Here is a 12,059-nt window from a genome sequence, read left to right on the forward strand (position 1 = left end):
ATATATTTACTCTGATAAAGCATCTAAACTTAAAAAAAAAAAAAAAAAAGACCCATCCATCTATTTATCCATCTTTCTATCCATCCATGAATCCACTCCCTATAAACCATCAAATTTTGATTACACTGCAATTAAAACTTTGTCAAGCCAATGTTCAGGTAATTTTTGTTAGTTAGTTTTGACAGACTTTGCTTTCTAGTTGTAAATTAGCCTCATGAATTTCTATTTCTTTTAACGTAGTGTTTATTTACACTAAGGACAAATAGCCTGTCTTGTTGGCAAAGGCTATTTACACTAACTCCACCCACCAACGTGTGATTAGGATAGTCAAGACTGAAAAAAGACACTCAGTTTCAGTGGCGTAGATGGTATGGCGCATGCCTTTTGACGCTATTGACATGAGTTCGAACCCGACTTTTGCCGAATTTTTTTCTCCCTTTTCAAATCTCATATCGCATCAGAAAGGCATTTATTTTCAATAAAAATTAAGGAAATAATCAAAACGTTGAAAATAATGTATCGGGTAGGTGTAGGGAAGGCTTTATTGTCCCAATAAGGTGGCATGCATTTAATAATTTGAATTAAAACTATAGTTTACTCTCAATACGTTATTATTGCGTACTGTTTTATAATGTACTACATTACTGAGGTGCAGGTAATTGCCACTATTTGCAATAAGTAGTATATAAATAGCAGAAAATCTTTCTATATTAACAGTGTAAATAGTATCTATCGCTAAGAAAATATGCTATTTGCACATAGTGTAAATAGCATCTAATTGCTATTTACACTTAGCGCAAATAGCCGCTGCCTTCTTTTAAAGTGAAAGTGACATGACATACGGCCAAGTATGGTGACCCATACTCGGAATTCGTGCTCTGCATTTAACCCATCCAAAGTGCACACACACAGCAGTGAACACACACACACACCGTGAACACACACTAGCAGTGGGCAGCCATTTATGCTGCGGCGGCATTCTCAAACCAATTCTGGATGGCTCGCGTCTGGTTTTTGCATAGTGCGGTCATGAGAAATATTATCAATGGCTCAACATGCATTGCTGAAGTGTGATGTATGGTGAACCTTAGGACAACCAATGTGGATGTGCTAGCAAAAGTGACTGCAATATGAACAGAAAAAAAAAAACAGGAAGAAAAGGAAACAAAATAAATCTGATTTTCCCTACAGCTGTAAACTCAACCAAACCGATGTAAGTGTCCCTTAATGTAGATCAAGAAACAGAGCAACAATAACACAAGAGAATGTAAACATAAAAATGATTTCATGGATAATACGGAATGAATCCTCTGACCCGGGTTAGCATGTAATTCATATAAATCATGTTGCTGGGTGGAGTGGTCGGTCAGTTTCTAAGTGTCCAAGATGACTGGGCTTCAAACACAGAGGCCACCCACCAGAAAAGGCTTAAAACCAGCCTGGAATAAATGATGTTAATGTACCTACAGCAAAGCCAAAAATAAGATCATCTGCTTCTTATATTAAAAATGACTCGGCCTCTAAGCAAAGAGCTGTCTTAGCTCCAGCTGGACATAAACTACTGGTGTCATAATTCAGGCCTTCCACTGAGCCTGGCAAAGTCGGATCACATGAGATGTCAACTCAGAAGATACATAAATCAGAAAAGTAAAAATTGTTAAATAAGAAAATAAGTCAGAATATTTCATTTACATGTTATGTTTCCAGTCCATGCTGTGACTGCCTGCAACAGACGGAGCGGAGGCTGGTCTGCTAATAAAATTAAAGGCAGTAATCTGTGCGTGTGAAGTAGTCGCTGCTTCATGTTCTTTTCCTCACACTGATGGCTGGGCTGATTCCTCAGCAAGATTTATGGGTTCCTGAGGGGGGAATGGGTGAATTTTTGCATGAATCTAAATCATGTCTGTAACAGTAAGTTGCTAATTGGGAAAACAGAAATGTATGTTATTTTTTCTAACTGTGTACAGCTTTGCGGCCACTAATGTAGGCTGAAGGTCCCAAACATTTGGCCAAATGTGGAGGAATTACGTATTGAAGATGACTGGACTATTCTCATCTGGTCCATGATCAGAGCCAAATACAGTAATAGTGAGCTAAATAATAAACAAATTATATAATATTAAATATTACATTTATAAACGTTTCAAAATGTATTAATTAGTGCTGTCAAACGATTAATCACATCCAAGATGAAAGTTTTTGTTTACATAAAATGTGTGTGCACTGTGTATATTTATTATGTACATATAAATACACTCACATGCATGTACATATTTAATAAAAATATGTTATATTGGTATATTAAATATATTTATATATAATCTAAATTCTATAAATCTAAATATATACATGTAAATATTTTCCAAATATATACTGTATGTGTGTGTATTTATATATACATAATACATATACACGGTACACACACATATAATTACATAAACAACAACTTTTATTTTGGATGGGATTCATTGCGATTAATCGTTTGATAGCACTAGAAACCTGAATTTTTTTTGAAAAATAAATAAATGAAAAATAAATAATTATCTGAACAAATCATTCAGTCTCTTGACTTTTTGATGTGCTTTTTTTTTTTATTCACATTTCGGTGCTTTTAAAAATGTGGATGGAAACTAGCCTACAGTTGAAATAAAAATGAGAAGCGCACACTTTTAGACACAAGTACATTTTTAAAAAGGCCATGTTTGTTAACTCACAAATAACTACATGAAGGAAACTTCTAGGCCTAATTCAGGGCCTAGCCAACTCAGAAATCACACTTTTCCAGTTCAAGTACTTTATGGTGTCCTACAGCCACTTGCCTGGTCCCACCTCCAGCACTAAGTGGGCAGCATGTGTTGGTAATTTGCAGGCAGTTGATGTTGATTAGTGCAGGCATGACATCTCTGGACCTCAGCTGTTATTGTGTACAAGGAGAGAAGCCCCTCTCAATTAGCTCCAGCATGTTAGCAAATCAGGGTTTACAAGACCTCCAGGAACACCTAAGGCTTTGGCGGGAATAATGGGGGTAGAGGAGTTTTAATAAACTCGAAGAATCTGAACACTAATGATCTTCTAGAAAAAAGCTGTTGCTGATCTGATGAATCAGTTTCTGATGACTATCTGCAAAATCATGAAGCTGAAATAGTGACTAACAAATGTTTTCCCCTCCTATGTCTGATTCCCATGTTGTTTTCAATGCTCTAGGCTCAAACCTCTTGAAAGTGAATGAGGTTTGTTTCCTAAGAGAGATAGACAGTCTACATCAGGAGTGCCCGACCCTGTTCCTGGTGATTGACTGTCCTGCAAAGTTTAGCTCCAACTCTAATCAAACACACCTGAAGCAACTAATTAAGGTCCTCAGGATTCCATGAAAATTAAAGGCAGGTGTGATTGATTAGAGTTGGAGCTAAACTGAAAGCTCAGTTCCTACTCCTTCTGTATAGATGTGATAATGTCACATCAAATCATTTGGAGACGAGCCCCTTGGCTTTATAACCGTACAGTGAAGCATAATCTCTCTAGTTTTTGTTTTATTTGCATGATTATAAGAGCCTGATTTAATAAACCGGACTTGACATGTTGAGCAACTTATGTGGAAGCTTTACGCTTGATGGCTCAAAACATTTTCGTTTGCTTTATTTTCCATCCAGCTGTTTGCATGAGTGTGCGCTTGCAGCGAAGATCATGAGAACCTGCATTTGTGGCAGCACATCAAACGGACTTGCTACGTCCCATTGGGGCCAGGCTTGGCTCTGAAGTGGACCCAGCCCCACTAGGCTTTCCCTTCCCCTCAAACCACTTCCTCTTTGGCTTGGAGAACGTCTGCCCAGTCCATTGGGACAAGACTCAATGAAATCTCCATGCATTACACCCAGGATTTTGCCTTACATCAATAACATTTAGCCTTTCTTATTTTGTTTCAAGTCTCTGTGACAAGCTCATGGCTGAGATATGTGCAAGAATCATAGGTCAGCGAGTTACCCCTTCATCCCCCAACCTCCCTCCCGTCCGTCACTGGCACTCAGGCCTCTTCTGATAGACAGATAGCGTGAAGGTCATCCTCCGAGAACAGAGGCTCTGGGCAAGAATGCAAAGTATGACCCTTTTTTGAGCTGTCGGACAGAAAGGCTATCTGTGAATCAACACATGGCTGGCACAAGGGCCTAAGTGTCTGAACTGTTATGTGTCTGACCTGCTGAAGACATCTGATGTGGTGTTAAGGGGCCGATCATCTTCCACAGAGGTGGAGGAGTGTTCAGTTAGAGACTTCTGACGTCAAATTTTCCACATCGGTCTGAGCCATTTATGTAAGCATATTTCGCAACCTTTAATCCTACCAAAGGCAACAAACAATAATAAATCCAAAACAACAAAGGAAAGCAATTAAATCATTTAAAATCTCAGTCAAGGGAAAGAAAATAAAAACCAGACAGAAAAATAAAACTTGTGTAGCCTGACTATAAGCTGACTAAAAGCTGTTTAGTTTGTATCTGCTTTGACCCAAAACTCCTGCTCATTACTAATTAGAATTATTAACCAGATAATTTAGTAACACTAAGGGAACTGGTGAGTGGTGCTTACCCATGCAAAACCTGTCAGCAAAATGCTAGGGTGTTGAAGGTGAGTACTTCTGAGTACTACTACTTTCAAGGAAAAGAAAGATAGCAGTTCACTGAACATATATACATATAGGCCAACAGTATATCTATACACACATAATACACATGCATATTTGCATTAATTCCTCCTAACTTTCCATGTGCAGTGATCAAGGCACCAAATGACAAACTCATTTTGCAGAAACTCTCTATTGACTTTACCTTACAACAACTCAAAAACAAACCCTTGTTATATGAGAAGCACAGCTGTGTGGGGAAATGTTAGCACTGTGCCAGCTGTTTCTGTGCTGGAGTAGTGGGAAAAAACAGCAAAATAGCATTTTCCTTTGTAAGAGATAAATTAGTGATATCTAAATCCAAACCACAGAATTCCCTAAGAATTAATTGTACCTTGCTGATTGTGCCATTTATTTGCACATACACATTAAAGTTTGCACATACACACACAAGACTGACTATAGGGGTTATGCAAATCAAGAAATCTATCTAGACACCTGAATTCTTATTAAATGGTTAAAAATTAATTTCTATACCATGCATGTCTTCTCCATAATTTGATAATCATTTCATGAATTACTACTGCCATGATCACTACATAACATCACACATAAACATTTTTTAAATATAACTATGCCTGCTTGCTCCAGGCAAATAGCAACGAGATTTGTGAAAAAGGCAAAAATTTATATATAAAATAAGCGTGTTCACAACAAAATGAAAAGTACTCACTATTCCGTGTTATTTCAGTATGGAAAAATTAAGTTTGTGCACTAAAATACAGCTATTTAATGAACTAAATAAATAAACATCCCTATAAACCACAAACACACATTACACCGCATGGCTGAATGTCAAATAGACGTAACACTCGACCAAATGTTAATTTACTACAATTCTATGTCTTATCAAATAGAAATGCTGCAAATCCCAATAGAAAGTCAATCCTACAAACACTACATCTTCTGTTTGTTGGATCAACTAGCTGGCAGCAAATTGGGCATCTTTCCTTGTCACTGGTGGTTCATTGTGCTGCGTGTCAGTGTGGTAACCGTGGACCACACAGCCAGCTGAATAGCAGCTGAGCTTGGCTTCAAGTGAGCAGTGATTCAAAACTGAATCCGATATGAGCAGATAAGCAAAGCACGAAGAGTTTGGCCGGGTTGAGTGGAACAGCTGAGGAGAATGCTGGGTTGGAGTTCAGTAGAGGCTGGAGCGGGACATCTGGTGTGATTATGATGATTTATCCAGCTCTGAGCAGCTTTAACCCTCACTGTGACTCAATCACACCCATTGTGTTCCATTATAAAGTTCAACATACTACATTTTGATGTGGGTTTTTGCGTGTGGTGATGTCTTTAGAGATAAACATCTGACAGCAGTGAAACAACTGGAGGGAATTCTTGTGCTTCACTCAAAGCTGAAGGACAAAGGCATATTTCGAACATGATTAACAGTTGAAACTAGGACAGAGGGAGAGAGACGGTTAATGTAAAAAGAAAACTGTAAAGGTTTTAGTTTTTGCTCAAACTTTTTATGCAGCAGGCAGCTTTGCGCAACAAAACAAACACATGATATTATAAAAATAAATGGGAAAAATAACACTTGCATTGCGACTTTGAATTGAAGTCCCACCTTTCATTTTAAACAGCCAATCGTGTTTCTAAAAGAGACCCAGTAGAAAATTACATTACTGCATTATAAAATACTAACAAATGGTTTACTTTTACATGAGTTGTACATGAATACCTATTAGCTACAAAGAAATCAGATGCCCAGAAGCATCTACAAGATCACCAACAAGTGGAATGACTTTGGTCGTACCCTGCACCCCTCTTTCTTAACTTCAAGCCTAAGATTTGAAAAGTAACCATGATGCTTGCTTTTTGCTTTTCCTTTTGTCTCTTTCTCCTCTATTCTTGTGGTTCTCCTCCATCCACTTTAAAGAAAAGTTGCCCTGTTGGCAGTTTGACTCATCGTTTACCCAACTATGAGAAAGACTTTCCAGTCAATTTTCCAGTGTTTAGTTTGGATTCCTGAATGATTTTCCCACCAGTTTCACAGTCCTTACCAAACCAAAAGGTTTCATCACAATTCTGTAGGAAGGTAATATGTATTAGCAAGTGACATCATTGATCAATCTCAAAAAATGGACTTTTATTCTAATTTAAAACATCCATTTTTAATTTTGTTATTAGTTACAATGGCATTTTGGGCAGTAACTTTTGGTCTGGTTAGCATCAGGACAGAAACTGTACTTGATGACTTTCAGTTTGGATCAGTGCTCAACACTGTCATACACACAGGAGATTTTCTTGCATTCAGAGAGCTGGAGAGCATAGAATGATATGAAAGGGTCTTGCAATACTAGACGTATCCATCTGTGGTAACATTTTTTTTTATGTTTTTGAAAGAATTCTCACCACAGCTTCATGTATTTGATTAAAATGCAGTAAAATGCTAATAACTGAGAAAGACTATTACAATTTAACTTAACTGTTTTCTATTTTAGTATATTTTAAAATGTCTTTTATTTCTGTGATGCACTTCCATTGTTACTCTAGTCTTCAGTGTGACGCGATCCTTCAGAAATCATTCTAATATACAGATTTGGTACTCGTGAAACATTCCTAATTATTATCAATGTGCAAAACTTTTGAACAATTAAAAAAAAATTAAATTAGAAAATGGTGCAGACCACAAGCTCTACGTTAATTTGTGCTGGCCTACAGTACATGTAAATTTAATATAAATTTCTATGAATAATTATTTTGATTATTTGTTGTTGAATAACATTCAGAGAAAGGGAATCCAATCCTCTGTTTAAAATCCCATAAAAGAAGCGGATAAACATCCTCTGATTTACTAGTGCACGTTCCTCTCTTATAATGTCTTTAAATAAATCTACTACACATGATTTCACCTTCTGCCACCATGGGGAAAGCACAGGACAAATTTCTGATTACGTTTAATGTACTGAGCTAATCACCAGCAGCAGTTCAAGGGCTTTAAGAAGCTTTGTTTCATCTCACTGTTGACGCTGGGGAATATTCTGCCTCATTAGGTACAAGTCTATGCCTTCGGTACTTCATAATGGAGAGAAACTCTAATTGTGTTTGTGTGTATGTGTATGTGTGTGATGTATTGTAAATGTGTTTAATTAATTAACTCCCTCCAAATGATCCCGATGTCAGGATGTTGTAACTGGTTCACTGGAACTTCTACCCCAAGGGTTTGTTTGCTCCATCTTTGCTTGTTCCTAACTCATCTCTCCTCTATTTCCACTCGTGTGTACCCAGAGATCAGCAGCCTTGGGACCTGTGTGTTCATCAGCCCTGTCTATTAGCTTGTCTCTGGTATGAATGAGGAATGAAGGCATCATGGGGAGGGATATAAAAAGAAGCACTTATAAGGGCTTAATTGAGTCAGAGCGTCATGTGTTTTCTGACCAGCTGCTGCTAAACTCTACACCATTTCTATGCTAACATAAAGTGAATAATATAGAGTAAAAGGGGAAAAAAAACTATGCATAAATGGTTGTGCTGGGCAGTATAACGACATCTACTGAGAGACAGAAGGAATATAAAAACAATGGATGAAAAAACTCTTAGGTCTATATCAGCTGATAACCAATATGATACTCAAACATTGTATATGTAAATTAATAATTTATATTGTCAATCAATATCTTTATTAAGGTTTTTATTTTAAATTTATGGCCTAATATATAAAAAATAAAGCACCAAAAATGAGTCGTTCAACGCTACTAGTGAATATTGACATGAAAAGAATTATAAAGTGCAGTATGAAAAATGTAAGAAAAAAAAAAAAAAAAAAAAAAAAAAAACTTACTTTACTTTTAAAAATGTAAAATTGAATATTAATTTCTAAATATAAATATTAATTTTCTAAAAAAAAATCTTATGTCGTCATACGGGGAAAGGTTACCTCCCCTTTCTTTGCTTTGTCCACCCATGAGAAAATGAGCTACGACCGTGCGAGGCGAGGGCAATATTTTCTTTTTCCTCGAGAGACATCATGGCTTGCAAACGAGCGAAGCATTGTTTTTTGGCACTTCAGATCTGTTCTACTCTATGAACTGTCACATACTGTAATACAACTGAATGCCCAATAAAGCTGTTCACATTTACATATTTTCTGTTGTCATTCATAAAATAAGTATAAAAACTAAACCAATTAATAATACATGTTAACCCTGAATCACTCACACTTTACTCCTTAAATCCTGATTTATAATTGCAACATCGTCTGATAAAATCAATATACATCTAACTTGCACTAAAAAGCGACTATATGCAGTGGTTTTGGCTATATTACTGTTTTGCGTCTGAGTAATAAACTGAGCATATTAACAGACAAATTATGTTCATATTTAAAAGTCCAAACAGCCAGTAAGCGACAAGTGCTTGGAAACGCTGTTTTGTAAATGATTTATTGATGAGTCTGCTGCTTTAAGGCAAACTGAAAGCGCTGCTTCTCTGCCGCTCACTGCTCAGAACAGACGCCGAGAGAGGCGACACTGTGCCGGGAGAGAGACCTCGCGCTCGCGGGGCAGTACTGGAGACATCTTCCAACTGAATCATAGCTAAGGTTTTTTTTTTTTTTTTTTTTTTTTTTAAGGTCGCTAGGTTTGCTATTATGTACCCGTTATGGGAAAAAAGCCGCCAAAGGGGTCTGAAAGTTACTAAATATTGTTCTAAAGTTGCGCTCGTGTGTGTGAGACGTGGGAGCTGATGGCAGCGGGTGTTGGATATTGTTGCGGTCTATGTGTGGGAAACACTGACCGTATCCAGACACATTATTTTAAACTATTCGGAGAGCCGCTGAGTTGCAACTTCTTCATCCGGTGCTTCTCCATCCGGATCAGATTCTGGGTCAAACTGAAAAGCTTGAAGGACTGCGTGTCTACGAGCCATTGCGTTACATCCACTGTCAACATTAGCGCATGGTACCGTGGCCGCAAGCTGGTTAAGGCCACACACCCACCCTCCTCCTCATTATCATTTAAAGCTACAGACACAGAAATGGCACGTCCTAAGGAAAGCTCATTGTGGGACTGGCTTATAGTGGCTAAAATTCTGCACCAAGGCTGAATGTCGGGAACAAGACTTCAGATAAAGAACTAGGGACCACTTAGGCCTATATAAAAGAATCCAAAAAACAGCAAGTCATGGGACCTTTAAGAAAAGCCATAAAACGGAAGTCTGTAAGTGAATAAGGAAGAGATGTACAGTCACCAGGGAACGCAAAGTGCCACCTAATTTCACCAAAACAACAGCAGCGCCAACACAAACAGAACTGTCAAACGCGGCTAATCCACTTGCAGTCCTGCTCAGAAGTTACACAACTGCCCCGTGCCAACACCGACAAGCACATATAGGCTGTACACAGCTGTGGCGAGAACACAAACAAGCATTCACAAACATCTCACTACAAGGCGACCTGAGAACAGCCTAATAATCCTTCCTTCCACAAAAGTCCAGTTATGACAGAAATGCCCAGTCTGATCCGGAGTAGATCTGTTCACATCAGAAGTGCAGCCACATGTGAAATTCATCATGTAACAACTCAATGAGCACGTGTAAGCGTAAGTAATGTGCATTTACACTGCAACATGTTCATCCTTGTGGGATGCTGCGTGCTGAGCCCTGTACTAGGTCAGGACGTAGAGGTTAGTATTTTGGGAGTAAGTCTTCCATGTAATCAAATAATTTAGATAAATGGAGTGTTCTGGATGCACGTTCTGCAGTGAACAGATGCCTCATGGAACCAGTTTGAAGTTTTTAGGTTTTTAGTTCATGTCCATTGGCTATGATTGTATTCTCCTAAGCGTTTGGAATCATAATAGGCCGATATTAATTATTATTATTTTTTTTTTTTCACATTATGATTCATTATTAAAGTTCTTAATATATTCATTAAAACAGTCACAATCATAAAACTTTGAATTTTAGAGAACTTTTGGAAAAACTTTTCCAGAAATGTTCTACCTCTTTGCAACCCTTCAATACAAACTTTTAGCAGATATACTCATTTAAAATCTAGAATCTTTCTATTCTGGGATAACTGCCCAAACAGCTCTGAGATGAAACATGACATTATAAACTGTTTTGTTAAAAAGTATATGGAAATCAGGAAAAAGACAATGTGCTTAACATTAATGAGGGAATAAATTAAACTCATGAATATAAAAACGCAGACTGATTTTTGTTTATAAAAAATCTCATTGGATAATGTCTACTAAAAGCTACTGGCTATTTAAAAAAGGATTTTGGGTTGGTACCCAACTTCTTGGTTGAAAAGAAAAGACATCACAGGAACGAAAACTGTGTTCGTCAAAACACTTTAGAGGTCCTTAAGGTTTCTGGCAGCCATTTCTGTAGACTTAGCATTTAGGTTGTTCTGTTTTGGTCTTTTCATTCTGAGAACCCCAAGGTTGCACATTTCCTTCCAGAATCATACCTCATTAATCAAAAGTACAGTTTCCAAAAATGAAAAAAAGAAAGAGCGAGAGAGAGAAAGAAAGACATTTCAAGTCAGTGAATTCTCTGGCCATATCAGAGGCTGGAATGCAAAGACACAAAAACAAAAATGTATAGCAAAATGAAATATGCACTGGCCACTTTTATGATTGCAACGCACAGCATATGACTGAACTAGGGCCAAACTGGAGTCAGGAGTCTGGATCCCCACAGCTCGTGAATCACGTCATCTCATTCATCTACCACACGTCACCACCAGCACCCACATACTACTGTGCGGCCAGAGAGTTAGACTAGCATTACTTAAACGCAAGCATTTGACAAAGAACTGCCTCTCATATTCCTAAATTACAGTCTCTTCTACTTACCAAGCCAGTCTGTGGCCTTCTATCTAATTGACTTCATGATAAATGAACCCATCCAACCACAAGCAAAACATTTCCAGGAGTTGCAAGAGCATGTTTCACCCTCCTTATGGTTGCCAAACATTTCTAAAGGACTTCAGTGGTCCTCCTAAGCCATTCTCTGAAAATATATGACCTGGTGGATTACACGTCTTGGAGAGCGACTTTGCCACAGTGGAATAAGTGAAACTCGCAGAAACACCACAAAATTCGCAAACCAACCTGTGGCTTTAAACAAACCATGGTCCAAGTTTGATATGCTCATATGGAGTACAAAACCGAAGGACCCTTTGAGTATGAATTTACAAAAATATGCACATTTATATAACACATTTCTACTTAGCATGTTCTCTACTATAAAGTGAATATCTGGCTAAAAAAAAATAGAGAAAAGTACAAAAAATTAAATAAACCCATTTAAGGACATCAAGCATAAGCCAACATTTGGGACATGTTTCTACATAGCCTCCAGAAACCTGGCATACAGGCGAGACTAAAAATTGTTGTTTGTCCCATTCAACCAGAGCTCCATCTGA

The 12,059-nt window shown here is 37.6% G+C and overlaps 1 protein-coding gene across 1 annotated transcript in view; it reads right to left on the reverse strand.

Moving 5' to 3' along the window:
• LOC306845330 (E3 ubiquitin-protein ligase PDZRN3-B-like) overlaps positions 1-12,059 on the reverse strand; it is an 88,101-nt gene that overhangs the window by 57,006 nt on the left and 19,036 nt on the right. The gene's annotated exons all lie outside the window — the stretch shown is intronic.

The sequence above is a fragment of the Barbus barbus genome (assembly GCF_936440315.1).
Source record: "Barbus barbus genome assembly, chromosome: 25".
In the NCBI taxonomy this organism is placed as follows: domain Eukaryota; kingdom Metazoa; phylum Chordata; class Actinopteri; order Cypriniformes; family Cyprinidae; genus Barbus; species Barbus barbus.